Source organism: Micromys minutus (genome assembly GCF_963924665.1).
Source record: "Micromys minutus genome assembly, chromosome: 27".
NCBI classification, from domain to species: Eukaryota; Metazoa; Chordata; class Mammalia; order Rodentia; family Muridae; genus Micromys; species Micromys minutus.
Window position 1 is genome coordinate 36,222,208 of NC_137962.1, and position 23,116 is coordinate 36,245,323.

Genomic DNA, 23,116 nt, shown 5'->3' on the forward strand with positions numbered 1-23,116 from the left:
AGGTAGGGAATGAGGATTGAAAAGAAAAAGACATTTAGACAACATTATAACATGGCTCCAGCCACTGAGACTAAACATGGTTTATTTTTTACACTCAGCTTTTATACTATTCTAGGTACTTGCAAAGACTAGGGTCAGAACTTAGATCAAACACAAAGTAATCAACCAAGGTAATAAACAAACAGATCAAACAAGGCAATAAATGCCTGGTCACTGTTTCTAAGAGCTTACCAGGATGACCAAGATAAAAGAAATGCCACAGAATCATAGGCTGAGCTTACCTTGAGCTTTGTATTAGCCCAAATATGAATATTCTTATCTGAGTGAACTTCCTTGAGCCCAGTGACAAGTGATGGCTAATTTTCTAGAAGCAGTGCCCAAAGCTTTTCATACCTCCTCCTCTTTATTTTGCAAACAAGATTGTCTGTCTTAGGTTGTTCAGACAAGAATGACTTCCTTCCCCATCTTTGAATATGCACTTCCTAAAGAAATGCTATTCTGTCTTAGTTTGGTAAGGCTCTGTGCACAACCTTTAACTGCCAGCTCATTAAAGTAATAACTGTTTGGGAATTCATTTTCAGTTTCAAGCTATGTATTATGGCCCTCAACATGTTGATGTTGATGTTGTTAAAAGCAAGTTTTATTACAATGTCCAGGAATGAAAGTATTCCCAGGATAAGGAGTTCTAACATGATCAAGCTATATAAGCTATTCTTGAAGCTTGAGAAAGATGGAAATACTGACCTTAAGCTATAAATTATAATCAGCAATGTCAACAGCATCAAAACTCAGCAGGGGAGCATTCCTAAAATTTATAATCTCAAGATGCAAAGTTAAAATATCCAGAGAGGTGTTAGAATTCTGCCAAATAACCTGCAAGTGCCTTTCATTTTTTTTCAATTATAGTAGATGTAGAAGCAACACAAATTTTCCCACTAGAAATGACACAAATCCATTGGTATTTAATGTGACACTCAAGATACCTTATTACTCTTAAACTCTGAACCTCCTCTTCATCACTTGAATAGTATTATAAAGAGCATCAGTCCACTGTACCAAATGTCTATTTAAATCTTTCTGAAGACTCAGAGCATTAGTAACATTTTCTGCTAAATGAGTAACATAAGTATCTATCTTTCTTCTTATGTCATAGCCATTGCAAAGCAGTGATTCCAGCTATTAATGTAATTGAAGCTGTTATACCAGCAATAATCAAGCCCACTATGTCTTCCTTCTGTTTAAAGCTCATTTTTTCCAGTTTCTACAAGTTGTTCTTGAGAACACCAAGGTCCTGTCATACTCACAGGCAATAAAGCAAAAGCTGGTTGATAGACCACCCTAACAGACGTGCCAGATTTTAATAACTAACACAATTAGAAAGTCTACAATCAACACAACTTGAATGAAACATCATAGAAAAAAAGTAATTTAAACATGACCAATTAATAAAAAATTAGGAGACTTAATATATCCAGTAATATTTGTTCAAATCCAGATCCTGTTCCAATTTTATCTTCTGCAAATGTAACTTCATACAAAGCAGCTGTCAATTTTTCAAATATGTCTCTGAAAATGTCCAGAACCAGCCTTCCAAATGCAGACTGTAACTTTTAATTTTTAAATATTATGTTGATTTTCAGACCAGTCCATGATTGAGTCAGAATAACTGGTCACATTAAAGGAAAGAGAAGGGTCATTATAACTTCTCTATTTGACTCAATTTTTGTGGGCAGTTTCTACAGTCTCCATGTTCTCTTTCCCACAAGGTCCAAAAGCTTGAGGAGAGGCAGGTTTTCCAGACTGGGAAAGAAGCAAACAAAGGCGGGTCAGGAACATGTGTCCAATACAGCTTCCTGTCACCACTGACAGGGCACTCAGCAGTTCACATTCAGCATCATTGTTTGTCCCAGCATCAGCATGTCACCAATCACTCTGGCAGCCACCACACTCCTTCAGCATTCTGAGGAAAAAACACAAACATGCTCTCTTCCCCGTATTAATACCCAGTCAGGACCATGCCATATGCCAGTGAGTGGATCCCTCCGTTTCACGTAGGCACAAGTGTGTGTACAGTGCCATAAACACTCAGCAGAGAGTTTTTTGGCACCAAAATTTTAAAATAAAAAGAAAACAATTTAAATATGCTTGAGGTGTACGGGGATATAATCTCCCCTCTTTTATTTTATGAAATATTATTTTATAGTTAGTTCCATGGGCCAGTTCCATACTACCTTGTTCTTGAGGATAATAAGGACTCCTATTAATATGGCTAACATTAAATTGTTGAAAAACACTCAAATGCTTGACTGCAACAACCAGTCCCATCATCAATTTTAATTTGATTTAGAAACACAGTGTGGAGAAACAAAACAGTGTGTGCAACGACTAATTTCATTATTAGGTTCTTCTGCTGCTAAAGCAACAAGAAAGCCTGGAAGGTATCAAAAGTCACATGTACATGTTTTACTTTCTCACCACATTAAAGTCCTTCATATATGGACTGGGGCAGAAGGGCGTCAGTAAACTGTAAGCTGTAGTCTTGGGAAACTTTGAGACAACAGTGGTGTTTGGAACAGGAATCTGAGTTGCAGACACAGAACTTATTGATTGGACATCAGTCAGGCTAAACTGGGGAGAAGGATGGGGCCCTGCTCCTGCTAGCAAACCTCTACACTGAGCTTGTAGGGATCTGGACTAACTGGCAATGTGTAGATGCCATAATCGCTGAGCTGGGGCTGTCATGCAGGCACCGAGAATCTAAAGCTCTGCAGGAGGCAGAGGAAGAAGAGAAAGAGCTCTATGCAGTCCAGGGGCTCCTCCAGGCATGCTCGGCACCCAGTGGGTGGGAGCGGGCTCAGTCAGTGTGTCCCCTTTTTTGTGCTCTACACTCCCAGGCACTGTGGGAAGAGACATGGAGCCAGGTAACCCAGAGGTGTTTGCTGAGAGTGGCATAGGTGCCTCCTGGTACACGACGTGGCCCTTGGCATTCAGGAAGTTTTCAGGACGGGAGCCGGATGCTTCTCAGAGACAGAGTCATCCTTTGGAATGTAGGACAGGTTGGGGATGAGGGTCATCTCCTGGCATGGAGCACATGGTGTAAACATGATCTTGACTGGGGCTGCCTAAACCCTGGCCGCCAAGTTTACATGCAGAATCTCTACCTCACACACCACATCCTTTACTGTAACCGCAACCCTAGAAGCTTCTCAGTTATCAGTAATGCTTTGTTATGACTATGTGACAAGTGACATGTGTACACAGGTTGTCACCTGTATTTGTTGACAGTGGCTGGTAGGACAACTCCTCCCACATTTTACCTTGCTTTCCTTTCTAGCTGAATTCTCAATGTATTGATCTTGCTACTGTTTCTCTTCCCATACTTACCCAGGTGAAGGTCCTTCTGTGGGGTTGAGAATTTGGTCTCCTATATTGTAGCCCTTCTTACCTGAGCGGATCAAGACTGTCTGGCTGGCACCACTGTCATAGACATTGGAGAGACCCACGCTTACCTTAGGAATAAGGAAGCCCTGACCATCAATGTCATGAGAAGTGTTATGTGGCAAGGTCATTGGGATAATGTCTACAAAGTGCTGCACTTCAGAGATGACAGCATTGGTGAGGGGTATTCAGGCCTGGTCCGCCATCTCTGGATAGTGCACATGGCCTATGATCTTGGCAATTTCCTGTTGTACTCGGCCTAAAAGACAGTATTCTCTTAGTTAAGGAACACCAGTGGATGTCCCTTGTCCCTCCACTACCTCTATGTTCTTGGGTGGGTACATGGATGTAAGATGCCCATAATCCTTACTGGTGATCTGGTCAAACCAGTACTGAAAGCCACAAGTGTCCCAAGTGAGATAGCCTCTAACCTCTTCCTCTATTCTTCCCAGCCCAAGGCAGGCTTACATATGGATACAGGATCATTAGCAGCAGGGTCCAGATCAGAATGATTGAACTGGTCACAATCCCAGCACCAAATAGTTCAAAGACAACCAGACAGAGATTTGCATCACTGAAGCTACTCTCAGGGTTCCTCTTGGCCTGGAGCAGAGAGTGACAGTAGAGTCAGTGTAGAGACTGGGACACCCCATAATACCCTCCTGATGACTTGGGTGACACTGGGTCATTCACAATGCAGTGGACACCACACCCCATAGTCTCTCACCTTCTCCATCTCAGTGAGAAAGGCATCAGTCAGGTCTCAAGGTGGCTGGTCAGGGTCCCAGCTCTTCTTGTGCTCAGTCACCAGCTTATCCACTATGGTGAGAAATGTCCTTTGTCATCCAACCCTGGGATACACAGGAGAATTGGTATAGGGAGCTGTATTGGATTTGTGACAAAGAGCCGTGCCCTAAGATGGCGCCGGTGTCCGCCCTCTCTAATTAGTAAACACCCCAAGAGCGCATGCACCTGTATCACACCACGTTACTGACCAATTATGATAAGACACATCAGCTGGCGGATGGGCGAGGAAAATAAAAGGAGAGAGCCTCCCGGGTAACGGGCTCCCCGGACCCATCAAAGCATCAGGAAAGGAATCCTGAATAAACCGCTGAGAGAAGAACCTGGCCGTGTTGCATCTTTTCCTTGCGGGACGAGGTTGAGCGCAACAAATTGGGAACATTTTCAAAACCGGTAACAGCCATATAAAGTGGTAGGCCTCTCTGCTGCCTTTAATTTAATGAGGTGAGTAGATAAGATTACTAATAATCATCATCATCATCATAACATCGATGTGTGTTCCCGTATGCATGATGTGAGGAGTGCTATTACCACAACAAAGATGTGCAGGTCTGGGGTAAACATATAGAATCAGTTCTCACCTTAGTAAGTGTTTCGAGAAAGGAAACTCCAGCGCCATAATTGCCTGGAAATTGTCTGACCATCTTTCTGGCTCCTGGATACATGGACTTAGTGTTGATCTCAACCAGTCTTAGTTTCCAGATTCTTCCAGGATGGACACAGGTCCTATCTGTTCCCACCAATCCCCTGACTCCTTAGTTCTGGCCTTTAGGCTTTTGTAGCCTCATAGTAGAAAAAAAAATTCTGCACAGAAATCTCACAGTCAATAGTGGCTTTCAAGTAGGCCGAGAGTCCATGTTCTTAACTTCTAGAAGCCCTGACCTTGTCCACTACTCCCCTCGCATTGCTGCAGGTTTGTTGACTCCATTCCTGTGGTTGATACTTCTAAATGTTTCCTTTCCAAATCCCCTGTCTACAGCATCCTCTGGGAAGATGGACATGAAAGAAGCAGCTCTGCATAGAAAAGAATGTTCAGTGTGCACATGCAGGTTCCAGTGCATACGTGTGTGAGAAAATATTTGTGTGTACACAAATGAATGTGTGTTCTCATTTGTGTGTGTGTGTGTCTGTGTGTCTGTGTGTCTGTGTGTCTGTGTTGCTTGTTATTGAGCCTTGGTCTTCATATATTCTGGTAAAAATGCTCATCCACTGCCTATTACTGTGGCATCTTATTTTTTAAGCGAGCAAAGGAATTACAGTAGATGTGACACCTCAGCTGTGACCTTGTCAGACTTAGAAACTGCCCTGGGTCCTTTAAAGCATCCCAGGACACATGAAGCACCTCTCATTCCCTGAGATGGGCAGTGAGGCCAAAGAGCACACAGCAGCAAGACTCAGGCAGCCACAGCCCCTCTCTGCACTGACTGAAATGCTGTAGTAGACCTTACACCATGCTAAGACCTCGTCTTTGTCAGGATCATAAAGGCCTTTGGAAGTCTATACCTGCTGCCCTGTACAAATAGACTGAACTTTGCTCTCATACTTTGCTTCAACTTTTGGTCTTTGCCCTTTGAAATTTGTCCCTATAAACTCCCAGTGTCTGCCACAAAAACATTAATTATCCTATCCTCTCTTGGGGACCTGGATCACTGTCTGACCTGCGCCCCAATCCTCACTATGTGCTTCTGACACTATAACCTCAGTCACCATCCACCACTAAGTCACTCACCTTGTACAAGCTGTATGGCATGTTACACAGGTTTACCTGCAGCAGGTTACCCAGCACAGGTCATGGCACAGTGCCTGGTGGGTAGCGAGAAGTCCAGCGCTGGTGCCGGTGCATCAGGTCCACCAGTAATATGAAGATGACTGTGAACATGGCCACAGGCCAGAGACCAGTCCCTGTCAGCAGCTCCATGGCTGTCCAGGCTTCCCAATAACCTAATGATTCTTGTCCTGGCCCAACCCAGTTCCCTAGAATGGAAACATAGTTTGGAGCAGATCACAAGGGTCTTAGTTAAGTACAATTTGACCTGAGTGGACACCTGCATGGGAGACAGGTACCAGCTTGTTTCCTGGTCAGAAAGGGGATTAGGGAGACAATTGCTCAGGCTAATGACAGACTCAGACTGCTGGGTTCATCCTGGTTTGCGAATGAAAACTTGCAGAGTAATTTCTGGAGTCTGATGCTTAAATCTCTACGTCAGTGGTGGGGCAAAACATTTGGCCTCTAGTCTCTACTTATCTGTGTAATACGTGACATCACCAAAGAGATGCAGCTGAGTTGACTGAGTGTTGTTCCCAGTGGGGGATGTGCCAAAACAGGCTAAATTTTCCTGCACCAGGTAAGTGCACAGACAGCTGAGGGATGTCACACACTGTGTGCACTAATGTGTTCCCCTATGTCTACAGCTCCTGGGAGAGACCTGGGTGTTCTGCTGACCACCTGCCTGGTGGCTCTGTCCACTGTCCCCTTCATCCTCTGTACTTGTCCTCTCAGCCATGGGAACAATTGTGGTCTGTCAGGATCATGTGACTTTAGGGGCTTTGGGGGCTGCAGATTCATGTCAGCAGCACAGTGGTGCTATGTCAAAAACAGGAAGCTGAGTCCTGGTCATTGGGGGCAGCTGATCTCCCAGGATTGCAATTCTCTGAAGTCATGTCTACAGATAATTGACTGCTGTCCTTTGGACTTCCTGGAAGAGGACACAGAACCTGAGCACATTGCTCCTGAACTCTGTCCTCTGTACTGTTTATTTCCCCTTCTAGCTTTTGATGTCTTGTTTTGTTGAAAGGATGGCCAGTAGGAAGCATCAGAGCCATTTTCAGGTCTTCCTTTTTTCCCTAAGCATTCTCAGAAGTGGGAAGTGACTCATTATGATGATTGTGACTCTTGAGTGTCGCCTTGGGGAAGCTTAGTTTGGGCAAAGGATGGCCGAGGTTGGCTAAGGTTGGTGACACTTCCATCCATGGATAGTTACTGTACCTCTCATGGTGCAAGGCCACAGTGGGACTGTGGTCCATTACCATGGTGGGTAAACTATGCAATCTCAAATCACAGAACTCATGCTTCAGACAACACAGTTGACATGTAAAGGAATGTAAATTATTGAGAATCAACAATATGTATAATTCCTGGAATAGTATTTTGTGTATCCCTAAAATGCACACAAAGGGGACGTCTGAGCAGGATCATCACACTCAACAACCTCCATGTCCACCTCCATCGCTGAAGAGGTAGGTGGGGTTTGTACAACTGTTTTCAGATCCAAATAGACTTCTGTTGACAAAGAATATAGCCCAAGCATCAAAGGACTAAAGCAAAATTGGGTTTTTCAATAGTTAAAAGCATCCATGTCAGAGGTCACTTGCTGGCTGCTGACATGCCTTGGTGGGTAAACATCTGCCCCTAGACCAATAGTCTGAGTTGGAGCTCTTGGAGCCACACAGTGGAAGGAGTGCTCCAACTTGTTTTAGTGTAGCCTACTCCCTCTTCCATCTGCATACACACACGGCACACACTGCCATATTCACCCAAATAATAAATAAATAAATAAGGAATAAATAAATAAATAAATAAATAAATAAAGCAAATGTTCTGTAACAGGGACATTGTTAAAAAGGAAGAGAAACAAACCATGGGAGGAAGAAACTAATGGCCATTCCAAGGTCTGACGTGACATAAAGAACCAGAAATAAAATGATACATCATGTACCTGTAGCAAGCATGAGCCAAAGGCTTGCACAGGTATTTGTGCAAAGTGAACAGTCAAATAGCTAACAAGTGCCCACTGTTACTTATTATTAGGACAATGAGGCCACAACCATATTTGTGGTTCCTGAGATACACAGGCTTCCACTGGGGCAGAATGTCAATGGGCACTGAGGACAACTGTACAGGGATTTCTCAACAAAACTACTAACAATGCTATCACCCGGGAATTCCCTTTGAGAATACGTACAGAAGGCAAAGGAAGCTCCCAGAAGGCTCATTGGACATCCATGTCCACAGTTACACAGTTCACAAGAGTTCAATGATTGAGAGTCAAAATACTGGACAGTAGTGTTCCACCTTTTCCGTGGTATTCTATGGAAGTAAACTCCAAGACCACTCTAAAATGGCTGATACAAGCAAACTATAAAACACGCCATGGCTTTTCCTAAGTGGCTGAAGGGAGTGTACACGTGTCTTTTTAGGGTTTTACTGCTGTGAACAGACACTGTAACCAAGGCAACTCTTATAAAAGACAACATTTAGTTGGGGCTGGCTTATAGGCTCAGAGGTTTATTTCATTATTGTTAAGAGAGAAGCATGGCAGCTTCTGAGCAGCGATGGTGCAGGAGGAGCTGAAAGTTCTACATCTTCATCTGAAGGCTGCTAGCAGAAGACTGACTCATGGGCAGCCAGGATGAGGGTCTTAAAGCCCACACCCACAGTGTCCCACTTACATTAACAGGGCCACACCTTCTAACATTGCCAAGCATATACAAACCATAACATTTCACTCCCTGGACCCGATAGGCTTGTTCAAACAAACGAGTCTATGGGGGCCATACCTAAGCATAGCATAAAAATATACAATCATTCTCCCTCCTAAAGTCCACATTGTCTATAGCAGGCTCAACAAGGTTAAAAGTCTCCTCTGAGATTCATCCAGCCACTTAACTGTAATCCCAAAGGCAAGACATAGGGAGCCAGAGGACCCTGAAGCCTTTCTCTGTGATAACTACAGCTTGTGTCAAGTTGACACAAAACAAGCCAGTGGAGCAAATAATAGGAAAAGATGGAGTCTGGGTGAGATGTGCCCAGGTTCCATCTGTTCTATTCTAGTGGAGTCCAAAGGACAGTTATCAAGTATCTGTAGACATGTGTGCAGAGAATCGCAAACCTGGGAACACAAATGCTAACTGATGGCCAGGGAGTAGCCTCCCTATTGTGGACATAGCACACCTGTGCTTCTGACATGAATATCCATATTCCAGTCCCCCTAAAATCACATGATCCTGACAGAAAAATAGGTCTTATGGATGAGAGAACATGGACAGTGTGTGACATCCCTCACCTGTCTGTGCACTCACTTTCCTGTTGCAGGAAAATGCAGTGTGAGTCAGCCCATCCTTCACTGGAGCCAACACCCAGTCAACACATCTTCACTTTGATGATGTCATGTATGACACCAAAAGATAAAAACTAGAAGCCCAGTTTTTAATCCCACCATGAGCACACATTTTAAACTAGTCTATCAATCTGACAAAAGAAAAATATATATGTTTTGAGTATTAAAGTGTCAATAGGAAGTAATGTGCGGATGAATCCTGTGTGCAAAAATATTAAATTGAATTAAGGGAGTGGCCAAACAATCTCAGTCAGCTAACAGTCTCAAGGTAGGAAATGAGGATTGAAAAGAAAAAGATATTTAGACAACATTATAACATGACTCCAGCTAGTACTGAGTCTAAACTGATTTACCCAACTCACCTTTTATACCATTCTAGGTACTTACAGAGAATAGGGTCAGATCATAGATCAAATACAAAGTAATCAACCAAGGTAATAAACAAAGAGATCAAACAAGGCAATAAACAAAGCACCTTAGTCACTCTTTCTAGGAGCTTATCAGGATGACCAAGATAAAAGGAATGCCGCAGAATCCAATGCTGCATGGACCGTGAGCTTTGTATTAGCCCAAATGTGAATATTCTTATCTGAGCATACCTCTTTGAGCATAGCGACAGGTGCTGGTCAATTTTATAGAAGCAGTCTCCCAAGTTCTCCAAATCTCCTTCTTTTTATTTTGTAAACAATACTGTCTGTCTTAGGTTGTTCTGACAAGCATGCCTTCCTTACCCATCTTAGAATATGCATTTTCAAAAGAAATGCTATACAATCTTGGGTTGGTAAGACTGTGCATCATAATCTTACCCATCTTTGGCTGCCAGCCTATTAAATTAATAACTCTTTTGGGGGATTCATTTTTTAGTTTCAAGCTATGTATTACGGCCCTCAACATGATGTTGTTAAATCCAATCTTTATTACATTGTGCAGGAATAAAAGTATTCTCAGGACAAGGTGTTCTAACCTGATCAAGCTATATAAGCCATTCTTGAAGCTTACCAAAGATGGAAATACTGACTTTAAGTCATAATTAATTTTATCAGCAATATCCACAGCATCAAAACTCAGCAGAGCAGCATCCTATAAATTCATAATCTCAATATGCAAAGTTAAAACATCCAGAGAGGTGTTAAATTATATCAAATACCCTGCAAATGTTTTTCAATATTCTTTCAATTGTAGTAGATGTAGAAGTAACACAAATTTCCCAATTAGAAGTAAAACAAATCCATTGATATTTAATGTGACACTCAAGATACCTTCTTACTCTTAAATTCTGAACCTCCTTTCCATCATTTGAATAGTATTATAAAGAGCATCAGTCCACTGTACCAAATGTCTATTTAAATCTTCCTGAAGACTCAGAGCATTAGTAACATTTTCTGCTAAATGAGTAACATAAGTATCTATCTTTCTTCTTATGTCATAGCCATTGCAAAGCAGTGATTCCAGCTATTAATGTAATTACAGCAGCTATACCAGCAACAATCAAGCCCACTATGCCTTCCATCTCTTTAAAGCCTGATTCATTTCTTCCAGTTTCTATAAGCTGTTTTTACAGAATACCAAGTCCTGTCATACTCTCAGGCACTAAAAAAAAAGCTGGTTGATAGACCACCCTAACAGACATGCCAGATTTTAATTCAGATCCTGTTCCAATTTCATCTACTGCAAATGTAAACTCATACAAGGCAGCTGTCAGTTTTCAAATATGTCTCTGAAAATGTCCAGAACCAGCCTTTCAAATGCAGACTGTTATTTTCTTTTTTAAAAATTTGGGTTGATTTTTTCAGACCAGTCCATGATTGAGTCAGAATAACTGGTCATATTAAAGGAAAGAGAAGGGCCATTATAACTTCTCTATTTGACTCAATTTTTGTGGGCAGTTTCTACAGTCTTCATGTTCTCTTTCCCACAAGGTCCAAAAGCTTGAGGAGAGGCAGGTTTTCCAGACTGGGAAAGAGGCAAACAAAGGCGGATCAGGAACATGTGTCCAATACAGCTTCCTGTCACCACTGACAGGGCACTCAGCAGTTCACATTCAGCATCATTGTTTGTCCCAGCATCAGCATGTCACCAATCACTCTGGCAGCCACCACACTCCTTCAGCATTCTGAGGAAAAAACACAAACATGCTCTCTTCCCCGTATTAATACCTGGTCAGGACCATGCCATAAGCCAGTGAGTGGATCCCTCCATTTCCCGTAGGCACAAGTGTGTGTACGGTGCCATAAACACTCAGCAGAGAGTTCTTTGGCACCAAAATTTTAAAATAAAAAGAAAACAATTTAAATATGCTTGAGGTGTACGGGGATATAATCTCCCCTCTTTTATTTTATGAAATATTATTTTATAGTTAGTTCCATGGGCCTGTTCCACACTTCCTTGTTCTTGAGGATAATAAGGAATCCCATTAATACAGGTAACATTAAATTGTTGACAAACGTTCAAATGCTTGACTGCAATAACCAGTTCCCTCATTGGTTTTAATTTGATTTAGAAACCCAGCATGGAGAAACAAAACAATGCAGGCAATGGATAATTTCATTTTTAGTTGCTTCTCAAATGAAAGATTGAGAAGGTATCAAAAGTCACATGTACATATTTTACTTTCTTACCACATTAAAGTCCTCCATATATGGAGTGAGGCAGAAGGGCAATAAGGATTGTAGACTGTAGTCTTAGGGAAATTTTGAGACAAGGATGGTGTTTGGACCAGGAATCTGAGTTGCAGACACAGATTGGACATCAATAAGGCCAAACTGTAGAGAAGGATGGAACCCCTTCCCCTGCTAGCAAACCACTGCACAGAGCAGGTAGGGCTTACAATGAGTAGATATAATCACTGGGAAGGGGCTATCCTAAAAGCACAGAAAAGATAAAACTCTACAGAAGGCAGGTGAAGAAGAGGAAGAGCTCCATGCAGACCAGGGGCTCCTCTTGGTATTCTGGACACGCCGTGGGTGGGAGAGGGCTCAGGCCTCTTCCAAGATGGACGCGGCCCCTATTGCTTCCCACCAATCACCTGAGTCATCCTTACTTCTAGCCTTTAGGCTGTTGCAGCACCATGGTATAAAAATAATATTCCACCTGGAAGATCTCATAGTCGATGTTGGCTTTCATGTGGGCTGAAAGCCCAGGTTCTCACCGTCTAGAAGCCCTGACCTTGGTCCACTGCTCCCCTTTCTGTGCTGCAGGCTTGGCAAGTTCATTCCTGTGGTTGACATTTCTAAGTGTCGCCTTTCCAAATCACCTGTCTACGGTATCCTGTGGGAAGATGGACATACATGAAGCAGCTGTGCAGGCTGCCATTAGCATCATACCTCAGGAAACAAGTCAATATTCTGTCTGAAGCTTTCTTTCACTACTTCTAGCATCTTGATAGAGTCGGGATCTTGATACTCAAAGAACAGGCATAAATGAGAGATGCAGTCACGCTGCATAAAGATTTGATATAGAAAGTATAAGGATAAAGGGGACTCCCTGGGAGTGGAGATGCATGTAAAAGTAAAGATACTGTTCCCATCTCCTTGTCCCGACACGCATTCCACACCCATCACCCAATAGCCCTAGTGGTGAGGGCATCTGTGAGGTAGCTGGCCTTTTCCATAACCCACCGCTCCAAGGATATCTTGCTCAGGCGGACGTTGCACAGGGTGGACAAGGTGAATCGAATGAGCCAAAGGCTTGCACAGGTATTTGTGCAAACTCAACAAATAGCCAACAAGCACATTAACAGTGTTCACCATCACTTATTATTAGAACAATGAGGCAACAACCAGTCTTTGTGGTTTCACCAAAACAGTCTAAGATATACAGCCTTCCAGTGCAGCAGAAAGTCAGTTGGCACAGTGGACAGCTGTATAGGTATTTCTCAAAAAAAAAAAAAAAAAAAAAAAAGATACTAAAGAGGCTATCACCCAGGAATCCCAGAGGCTCCCAGAAGGGTCATTAGACATCCATGCCCATAGCTACATGGTTCAGAAGTATGCAATGACTGACAGTCAAGCAAACAACGGAGAGTGGTGTTTCACCTCTCCCATGGTATTCTATAGCAGTAAGCTACAAGACCACTCTAAAATGGCTAAGAGAACTAAACTATAAAACACTCTGTGGCTTTTCCTATGGGGCTGAAGGGTGTGGACATGTGTCTTAGTTAGCATTTTACTGCTGTGAACAGGCACCATGACCAAGGCAACTCTTATAAAGAACATTTAATCGGGGTTGGTATATAGGCTCAGATGTTCATTCCATTATCCTGAAGGAGAGAGCATGGCAGCATCTGGACAGGTATGGTGCAGGAGGAGCTGAAAAGTCTACGCCTTCATCTGAAGGCTGCTAGCAGAAGACTGACTCGTGGGCAGCCAGGATGAGGGTTTGAAAACCCACACCCACAGTGACAAACCTACTTTAACAGGGCCACACCTTCTAAAATTGGCAAGCATATACAAACCATAACATTCCACTTCCTGGACCTCATAAGCTTGTTAAAACTAATGAGTCTATGGAAGCCATACCTAAACATAGCATAAATATATACAATAAATCCGACCTACAAATTCTCCATAGTATATAGCAGTCTCAACAAGGTTAAAAGTCCAAAGGTCAAAGTCTCTTCTGAGATTCATCCAATCACTTAACTGTAATCCCAAAGGCAAGACCAGAAACCAGCTGGGCAAACTCCAAACATCTCCATGTCTGTTATCAAATAAGTCTTCAGATTTCAAACTGTTTTTTCACCTTTGTTGACTACAACAAACCTCTTTCTCCTGGGCTGCTTCCACTCCCAGTTAGAAGCTTTATTCTGCATATAGTCGTTGACTATGGCATCTCAAATATCTTGGTGTCTTCAAGGAAACATCAATGTTACATCTTGTTTCAGTGTCTGATTCACACAAGATCTCCGAAGCTCCTCCAAAGGGTTAGCTAGCCTCATTTCTGCAGCTCTGGCCTGTGTAGCACTCTAAGCTCCGGTTGACCCATGCCACTGCTGTTGCTATTTATTGATCATCCTATGGTACTGACATCTCCAACACACTGGGGTCGTCTGCTGCAACTAGGTTTCACCAATAGCCTCTCATAGGCTCTCTTCCTGGTGCCAAGCCTCAACATCATTGCATTCAGTCCTGGGCCATTAACTGCAATTGAGGCTGCACCTTCACCAATGGCCTTCCACGGACTCCCACAGGGCCAAGCCTCAGCTGCTGCTCATGAGCCCTTCATGCCTTCAAAACCAGTATCACCTGGGTGATTCTTACCAATTAGAAGGAGTCAACCACCAAATACACCTGTGCTGGTCTCTCCTGGAAGGCTTGTCCTGGGGCAGATAGACCGAGGCATTATGAAGGCGGCACAGGTGTTGGGGTAGACTGCAGTCAAGTCCCCAGTATCACAGACCCCAAATTGTTCTTGGTGTATTTGCATATAGATGGAGAATCCAGCCCACCTGATATGGCTCCATTGAAGCCATGGCTTTACCTTCATTCCTTCATTCTCCCCATCTCCCTCTCTCTCTTCATTTGCTTTCTTCTTCCCCTGACAGTCATCCCAAGGAGATTGGTGTGTGACAAGAATGGATTCTATTAGGTGAGTGAGGCCCTTGGGCTCATCTGCAAAGGGCAGGTGCTGAGCTTTCCAGTTATAGAGATCAGAGGTGGAAAGGAGCCAGTATTGAATGGCCTGATTCCCTGTTGTGTCTGCAGGCTCAAAGGTCAGAATGGTGTGAGAAGATTCAGACCTAAGGCTTCATGTTCACATGGTAGGACATGTGTCCTCCACTGTGGGGCACGGTCACAGGATCCGGGGCCAATAGAGCCTCAGCTTCTGCTTGGGGCTCCCGTGGCACGCTTAGGGCAAGTGTCGGTGGATACAAGGGACAAGGATCAAGGAGGAGAAGATCTGCAGTTCCAGATTCCTGAAGAACATCTGTCTTCTTCCCTGAGACAGATGGTGGGTGGCTCAGACTGAGTCTTGATAATCAGAACTCTGCTAGGCAGAAAAGGAGGAACCCAAGCAGGGGGGTAATTATAAGCTCTTTCCAGATGGTTATATATAGGGGACCTGATCTGGGTGGCCGGCAGATCTGAATACAAGTCTGAGGATTTTAAGTTTGACTGTCATGCTTATGGGGAGATTGAATGTCCCCTCTTGGGGTCAATTGACCCCAAAACCTGGCCATTCAGATGCACACAAGGTCTGAAGTTTCTTTGACTTTATGTTTACTGAAAAGTAGTGTGAGCATCCCTGGAGCTCATTCCAGTTCTCCATCCAGTACCAGACCAGGAGGGATGGTAGAAAGTTTCTATACCAATATTTCATTCTCTCCAGTTTAAAATTCAATCAGAATCTCAAGATTTTTACTAAGCATATTTTTAAATAAGAAAAAAATCATGCAAGTGGGGATTATTGCAAGATTTACAAAATGTTAATGAAGCTAGGAACTTATGGGAGCATTACAGCCTGACTGACCTACTCCAGCTGTTTCTCCAATAAGTATATATAACGTTATTAAAGGTTTAAAGTATTATTTTATACTATCTCTTTGCATCTTCATGATTGTAAAAGGTTTGTATTCAGTGTGCTTTAAATTTTAAAAATCCCATGAAGCAATAGACATCATTGGAAAGATTTGCCTCACGGAATGACTAATAGCCTTAGAGTATGTCAAAAATTTGTTGCTACTTAAGTATAAGAAGTTAAAACGTTGTATCTTTCTGTGTTTATTATTCACTATATTTTATTAGCTGATCTCTCTGAAGGAGTTTTACTACAACCTTTGCTCTTATACAACAAGCTTTAAAATCTTGGGGATTAGTTGTTGCTCCAGAAAAGATTCAAAGGCAACATCCTCTTCAATATTTGAGACATCAGTTATATCCTAAACAATTAGTGGCACAGAAAATAAAAATTAAAAAAAAATTTACTTACTTTAAATTATTTTAAAATTCCATTATGGGATGTTAATTGGAAAAATTAAATGTTCTCTTAGACGAGGCCATTTTTGTAGGAATGTTAAGGATGCTCCCCTCACAGCTCCTCCCTAGCCACTCACTCCATTGGAGAATATACAGGACCAAGCATCGTGGGGAGGAAGTATATTCACAAACCCCACCTTGTGCCTACAGAAATAATCACACGTTTTTACCGGCCACTCTTCTTCGTACCATCTCTGCCCCCTCCACCTCATTGTTATTGTATCGGCCCGGGTATTTGCCTGCATTCGTGCAGTGTGCACAGAGGACAAAATAGAGCATCAGATCCTCAGGGACCTGGTTGTGGTCAGTTGTAAACCATCCTGTAGGAAATGGAAGTCAAGCCTCGTTCTCTGGCTTCACTAATGCTCTTCACTAATGCGTGATCTCTACAGCCTTCCTCTTTCCCATTTGTAATGGTCCTAGAAGGTCTCACTCAAGGTCCTAGTAGACAACACTCCAGAGTCACCGTCATCCTGCCGAGTCTCATCACACATCATACAATGCTTATGGAAAGCAGTAAGAACTACAGATGGCTCTGAGACTCACTGCTGGCTGTCATTACAAGGAAATGAGGCCGATCAATGGGAGGACAGAAAGTAAACTGCACAGGACAGAGTGCAGGAGAGATGTGTCCAAGCTCAATCTGTCCTCCTGCAGTGAAGTCCAAAGGACAGTGATAAAGTATCTGTACACGTGTGTGCAGAGTTTTGCAATCCTGGGAACACAATGATGATGAAGGGCTTTTCTTCTTTTTACATGGCACACCTGTGCTTCTGACATGAATATCCAGAGCCCAGTCCCCCTAAAGTCACATGATCCTGACAGACCAAAGTTGTTCCCATGGCTGAGAGGACATGTGCTGAGGATAAAGGGAACAGTGGACAGTGCCACCAGGCTAATCATTAGCAAAGAATCCTGGGGCTCTCTTAGGAGCTGTAGACAGAGAGGAAAACACATTACAGCAGACAGTATGTGACATCCCTCACCTGTCTGTGCACTTACCCCGGAAGGGCTCACTTACCTGATGCAGGAAAAACTAGTGTGAGTCAGCCCATCCCCCACTGGAGCCAGCAGCCATTCAACACAACTGCTTCCTTTGATAGTGTCATGTATGACACGGAAAGATGAAGACTAGAGTCTAAATTTTGTGTCCCCCCATTGACACACAGATTTAAACATCAGGCACCAGAAGTTACTCTGCAAGTTTTCTTGTGCAAGCCAGGAGGAGCCCACGAGCTGGAGTAAGTTAGAGACCTGAGCAAGTTGTATCCGTAAACCTCTTTCTGAACAAGAACCATATCAGTGTCCTAACTCCCACACAGACCTTCTTTAATCCCAAGATTGGGATCAGGAAAGGCCCTTGTCTTTGCCTCAACCTGTTTCCTTTCTAGGGACCTGGCTTGAGCAGGACCAAGAATCATAAAGAGGAAGAGAGGAGCAGATTTGAAGGCGTCAGGCCAGCAATAACCATGGAGTTCCAGTGACCCAGAGGTGGCCAGTGCAGGGGTGGCATGGACACCAGGAAGAAGATGACACATGTGTATACTTGCCTTGTGGCTGCACAATGTCTCAGCTCAGCTCCAGACTCTCTTCTGAAACACTAAACATGCAACAGACAGAGCCTGCCTGGATGCCACTGGGAATTCTGTGCCTTTGATCTTCAGAGGTCTGGATCCAGCAAAGAAAGTAACTGACCTTTGTTGACCATAGTGAAGTGTGAGCTGGAAGGTACCTTGGCAAAGCACTGCCCAACACGAAAGAACCATTTTCTGGAAGACTAAGGAGTCATCTTTCTGTTTTCCTCATGGCTGGTCACTCTGAACAATCTACCATGAGCAGGAAAATGCCTTACCTATCTCCATATGGAAGACTGTTGCCATGAGATTGACCAACCAGAAACACAGAGTAAACAAGAGACAGAGCTCGTCATGTGACAAAAACCTGACCCAACTTAGAGGTCTTCCAAAACTTTTAGACAATTTCTCAGCTACCTCAGTCAGAGTCTGAGGAAAGCCCCGTAAAATGAGGCCTTGCTACATGGTCAACTGAATGGCCAAGGACCTGTACCAAAGATGGCACCTGCTCTAGCTGTGTTCCCCGACTGGACCTCACTCTCCCACAGGGACTCCAGCTTCCTTCCCCAACTGCCTGAGTCCCACCCCTATGAACTCTACCTGCATTCTCTACTGTCCTTCCCTCTCTAATAGGGGCTCCAGCCACTTTTCCTCAACTGCAGGAGAAAGCTTCCCACTGCTCTCACCCCTACACATGCCATCAACTGGATTCCACTCCACCATCATGTCCTGCCTACAAACAAAGAGCTCCATGAATGTATGGAACATCTCATTCCTCTCTGAGGCATGTCCTCAAGACCCCAAACTTTCGCATGCTTACCATACCAAAGGATTTTTCTGCACGCAAAAAGCAGATCATACATCTTAAAGCAGGGGTCCTCTGGCCATCTGCCCACCATGCTCAGCCCAACAGAATCAGAATGCTCGGCTCTGGGAGGGACGGAACATCACTGGCCCCTCCCTATACTTGACCAGACCAAACACTGGATTGGGGATGGAGGCAGAGGAAAAAGAACATCTCTGGGAATCCTTTATAAGGTGACACACTCTAAACTTAGGATCACTAAGTGTTGTATTGACTGTTGGTCATTGATCATTAAGAAGCCTGGGCAGCATCAGGGCAGCCATAGAGCTGCTGACAGGGACTGGCCTGTGGCCTGTGGCCATGTTCACAGTCATCTTCATATTACTGGTGGACCTGATGCACCGGCACCAGCGCTGGACTTCTCGCTACCCACCAGGGCCTGTGCCATGGCCTGCACTGGGTAACCTGCTGCAGCTGGACCTATGTAGCATGCCATACAGCCTGTACAAGGTGAGTACCTTAGTGGTGGATGGTGACTGAGGTTATGGTGTCAAAAGCCAACATAGCTGGGGTTTAGCCACAGGTCAAATGGGGATCTGAGACCCCAAGAGGGGACAGGCTTAGCAAGTTTTTGGTGGAAGCCACTGGGACTTAATAGGGCAAAAGTTTTGGAGGACAAAATTCAAGAGGTAAAACAGGATATGACAGTAGGGACCAGTCTGTTTGGACAGAGCAGCAGCCATAAGGTCCAAAGTCCCTTATGATCCTGTCAAAGATGAGGTCTTAGCATGGTGCAAAATCAGTCAGGACACTGAGTAGAGAGAAGGTTTGTGGCTGCCTGAGTCACTTGTCACCCTGTGCTCTCAGGCCTTACTGCCTATTTCAAGGAACCAGAATTTTTTCATGTGTGAAGAAATGCTAACAGGATCCAGGACATTTTTTTGGCTCTAGTGAGGTTATAACTGGGGTGTCACATCTACTGTAACTATTTTGCTAAACTTAAAAAATCAATGCCATAGTGGTAAGCATTCGCATATATGGGATGGAGCTCAGAGAAGATCATTTTTTTAAGGATCTATGATGACCAAGGTACAATAATTAGCAACACACACATACACACACACACACAAACACACACACACACACACACACACGAACACGCACACACACACATACAAACACACACACACAAACACACACACACAAACACACACACACGAACACACACACACATGAACACACACACACAAACACACACACACACACAAACGAACACACACGCACAAACACACACACACACAAACACACACACACACCAATACGCACACACAAACAAAAAAGTGCACCAACAGGAGCACACAAAAGTGCACACTCATGTATGTGCCTGCACACCAAAATGCTCTCACACACATACACACTGGAATCTACAAGTGCACACTCTCACATTGCTTATGTTTTCGAAGTGAGCATGGTTGTATGATCTCTGGAGAACTCCACTTCCCCTGTGCTCTGTCCTCTACTTCAGCTGCGACACCGCTACGGTGACGTGTTCAGTCTGCAGATGGTCGTGGTCAATGGACTGAAGGCTGTGAAGGAAGCACTGGGGACACTGCTGACCACCCAGAAGTACCCAGCTTGGCTATGGGCAAAAAGCTAAAGGCAAAAGACCGTGTGAGGAGAGAGATAGCATCAGAGCCAGACAAGGGGGGCAGTGAGCAGAGGAAGGATGGAAAATGACGCAGGTGGAGATGGACCTAAGCAATCCTACAACAAGTCCATAAAGTCCATTGTGGAGTCTGGTAGAGGTTTGGGGAGGAGGGTATGATTATGAGGGATACCGACCCCACAGGAGGAGATAAATGAAGGGTGGAAAGAGCAGAGAAGAGTCTCTGTGCCCACCCTGCGCAACTTCGGCCTGGGCAAGAAATCCCTGGAGCAGTGGGTGACTGAGGAAGCCGCCACCTCTGTGATGCTTTCAAGGCCAAGGCTGGTGGGTGATGGGTGTGGACTGCAAGTGGGGACAGGAAGACTGTAACAGTCTCTCGACTTTTACTTGCCTCTCCACTCCCAGGAAGCCCCCTCAGTCCTTCTGCTCTCCTGGACAAAGCCGTGTGCAATGTGACTGCATCTCTCACTCATGCCCGTCGTATCGAGTATGAAGATCCTGACCTTGTCCAGATACTAAATATACTGAAAAAGAGCACAACAGAACGAATAGGCTTTATCCCTGAGGTAGGAGGGTAAAGTTTAGTCTACACATCTACTTCCATGATGTCCACCTTGCCAGAGGAGATTGTAGGCAGGAGATGAGGAGGAGACATCTAGAACTGTCAGCTGCAGGAATAAGGGCCTGGAGCCTCACAGGCAGGCAGCAATGAAAAGAGAGGTAGACAGAGTTCAGGGTTTCTAGAAGATGAGATCATGGGCTCTCTGCCCAAATTGACTCTTTGGTTTCTGTGTAGAGTATTTGTCTTTCCACCATGGGGCTGCAAAATCCTGAATTCTAGAACTAAGGAGGAGTTAGGTGATGGGTCTCTGTCCATCATGGAAGAGGCTGGAAACTAAGACTGGTTGAGATCAACACTAAGCCCATGTATCCAAGAGTCAGAGAGATGGTCAGTGTGTAAAGGACTTTCCCAGGCAAGCATGGCGCTGGAGTTTTGAAGACGTTCCTAATTCTCCTGAACATCCCAGGATTGGCTGACAAAGTCTTTCCCCGTACAAAAGTTATTTCTCACCATGGTGGATGAACTGGTGATTGAGCATAAGCTAAGAAGTATGTCAGATGAGTGGCTCACTGTCCTGCACTTTGGAGCAGGGGTTCACTGGACACTTATGCCCTTTCTCACAGTGTCATGTGAAAAGACTGAGTCCACACACCTCCTGTGGACTCTCACTTTGGAGCAGGGGTTCACTGGACACTTATGCCCTTTCTCACAGTGTCATGTGAAAAGACTGAGTCCACACATCTCCTGTGGACTCTGCTCTGTATCTCATGCCCTCCAGTGAGTAAGCACCAGGTGGAGGATGGAGCAAGAAAAGGAGGGAATTCAGGAGTCAAATCTTCCCAGAGGATTCTTACCTCTCCTAGCATCCAGACTGAGAGAAAAAGCAGGAGCTTAACCCAGGGCACAGGATAAAAGACAGCCTTTCCTCCCTTATTGGGACCAGATGCCAGGTTCCAGTAAGAGGTCTCCATCTTAGCTGGCTGTGGTGGTTGATAAAAGATGTTTCCAGAAAGACCTATGAGCAGTGACGTACCCATGAGGTAACTGACTGAAGATGAACTGGGCTCATGTTCATGACACCCTCCTCCTTCTGGTCACCTGAGGCACAAATGCAAGTTCTTTCATTCTAGCTTCTTCCAGACCATGACAACATGCATGTGTGATTTTAGAGAGCATGCCGTGTGGTTCGTACACACAAAGAGAGGAGGTAATGAAAGGCAAAAGATATCACTGGACCTGTAGCAACACACAGTGGTGCTGAAGCCACAGGACAGACGGGGAGCTGACCCACAAGTAGCGGGTTCAGCAGTTTCCTTGTGGAGCCTCTTTCTCAATGCAGTGTGTGAACAGAGAGACCAGGAAGTGAGGCAGAACATGGCAGCTGACTTTGCCTATAGTTGCACAAGGCAGAAGGGATGGAGAATCAACTGACTTCTGCTTCAGCAATGAATGAGGTCTTGAGACTATGAAAGAGGGATTAGGGTCTAATGTAGCATTTTAGTCAAGAAGTCAAAGGGAGAAATGTGCTGTGTAGTCTTGGACCTCACTGCTGCCTCAAGACATCTGATTTCATTTTTATAGGAGGATGCTAAGAGACCTTACAGCAGTTTCTACACTCTCCAAAGGTCACAGCATCCAGGTCATATCTGAGATGTCCTAGAAGGTGGTGTCTTAGTCAGGGTTTCTATTCCTGCACCAAGAAGCAAGTTGGGGAGAACAGGGTTTATTCAGCTTACACTTCCACATTGCTGTTTATTACCAAAGAAAGTCAGGACTGGAACCGAAGCAGGTCAGGAATCAGGAGCTGATGCAGAGGCCATGGAGGGATGTCACTTACTGGCTTGTTTCCCCTGGCTTGCTCAGTTTGCTTCTTATAGAACTAGGACTCCCAGCCCAGGGATGGCACCACCCACAATGGGCTAGGCCCTCCCCCCTTGATCACTAGTTGAGAAAATGCCTTACAGCTGGATCTCATGGAGGCATTTCCTCGAGGGAGGCTCCTTTCTCTGTGATAACTCCAGCTTGTGTCAAGTTGACACAAAACCAGCCAGTACAATTGACCCCTTGTCAACTTTACACACAAACACATCAGTATTAAGCCTCAACCCCTACTTTCTCATTCATCCCCAAGATCTTAATAACTGTAAGTGTCCCACAGTCTTTACAAAATCTTACA

General features: G+C 44.3%; 1 protein-coding gene and 1 pseudogene across 2 annotated transcripts in view; one reads left to right on the plus strand and one right to left on the minus strand.

Moving 5' to 3' along the window:
* The window catches only part of LOC308438375 (cytochrome P450 2D10-like), a gene marked incomplete at both ends in the record, with an annotated part of 48,228 nt that overhangs the window by 8,899 nt on the left and 16,213 nt on the right, over positions 1 to 23,116 (plus strand).
* On the minus strand, positions 2,988 to 6,160 carry LOC308438101 (cytochrome P450 2D3-like; annotated as a pseudogene). Its single transcript has 5 exons — positions 5,957 to 6,160; positions 4,166 to 4,320; positions 3,907 to 4,041; positions 3,759 to 3,830; positions 2,988 to 3,077 (listed from the first exon to the last, which is right to left on the minus strand). The product of its transcript is annotated as a cytochrome P450 2D3-like (transcript).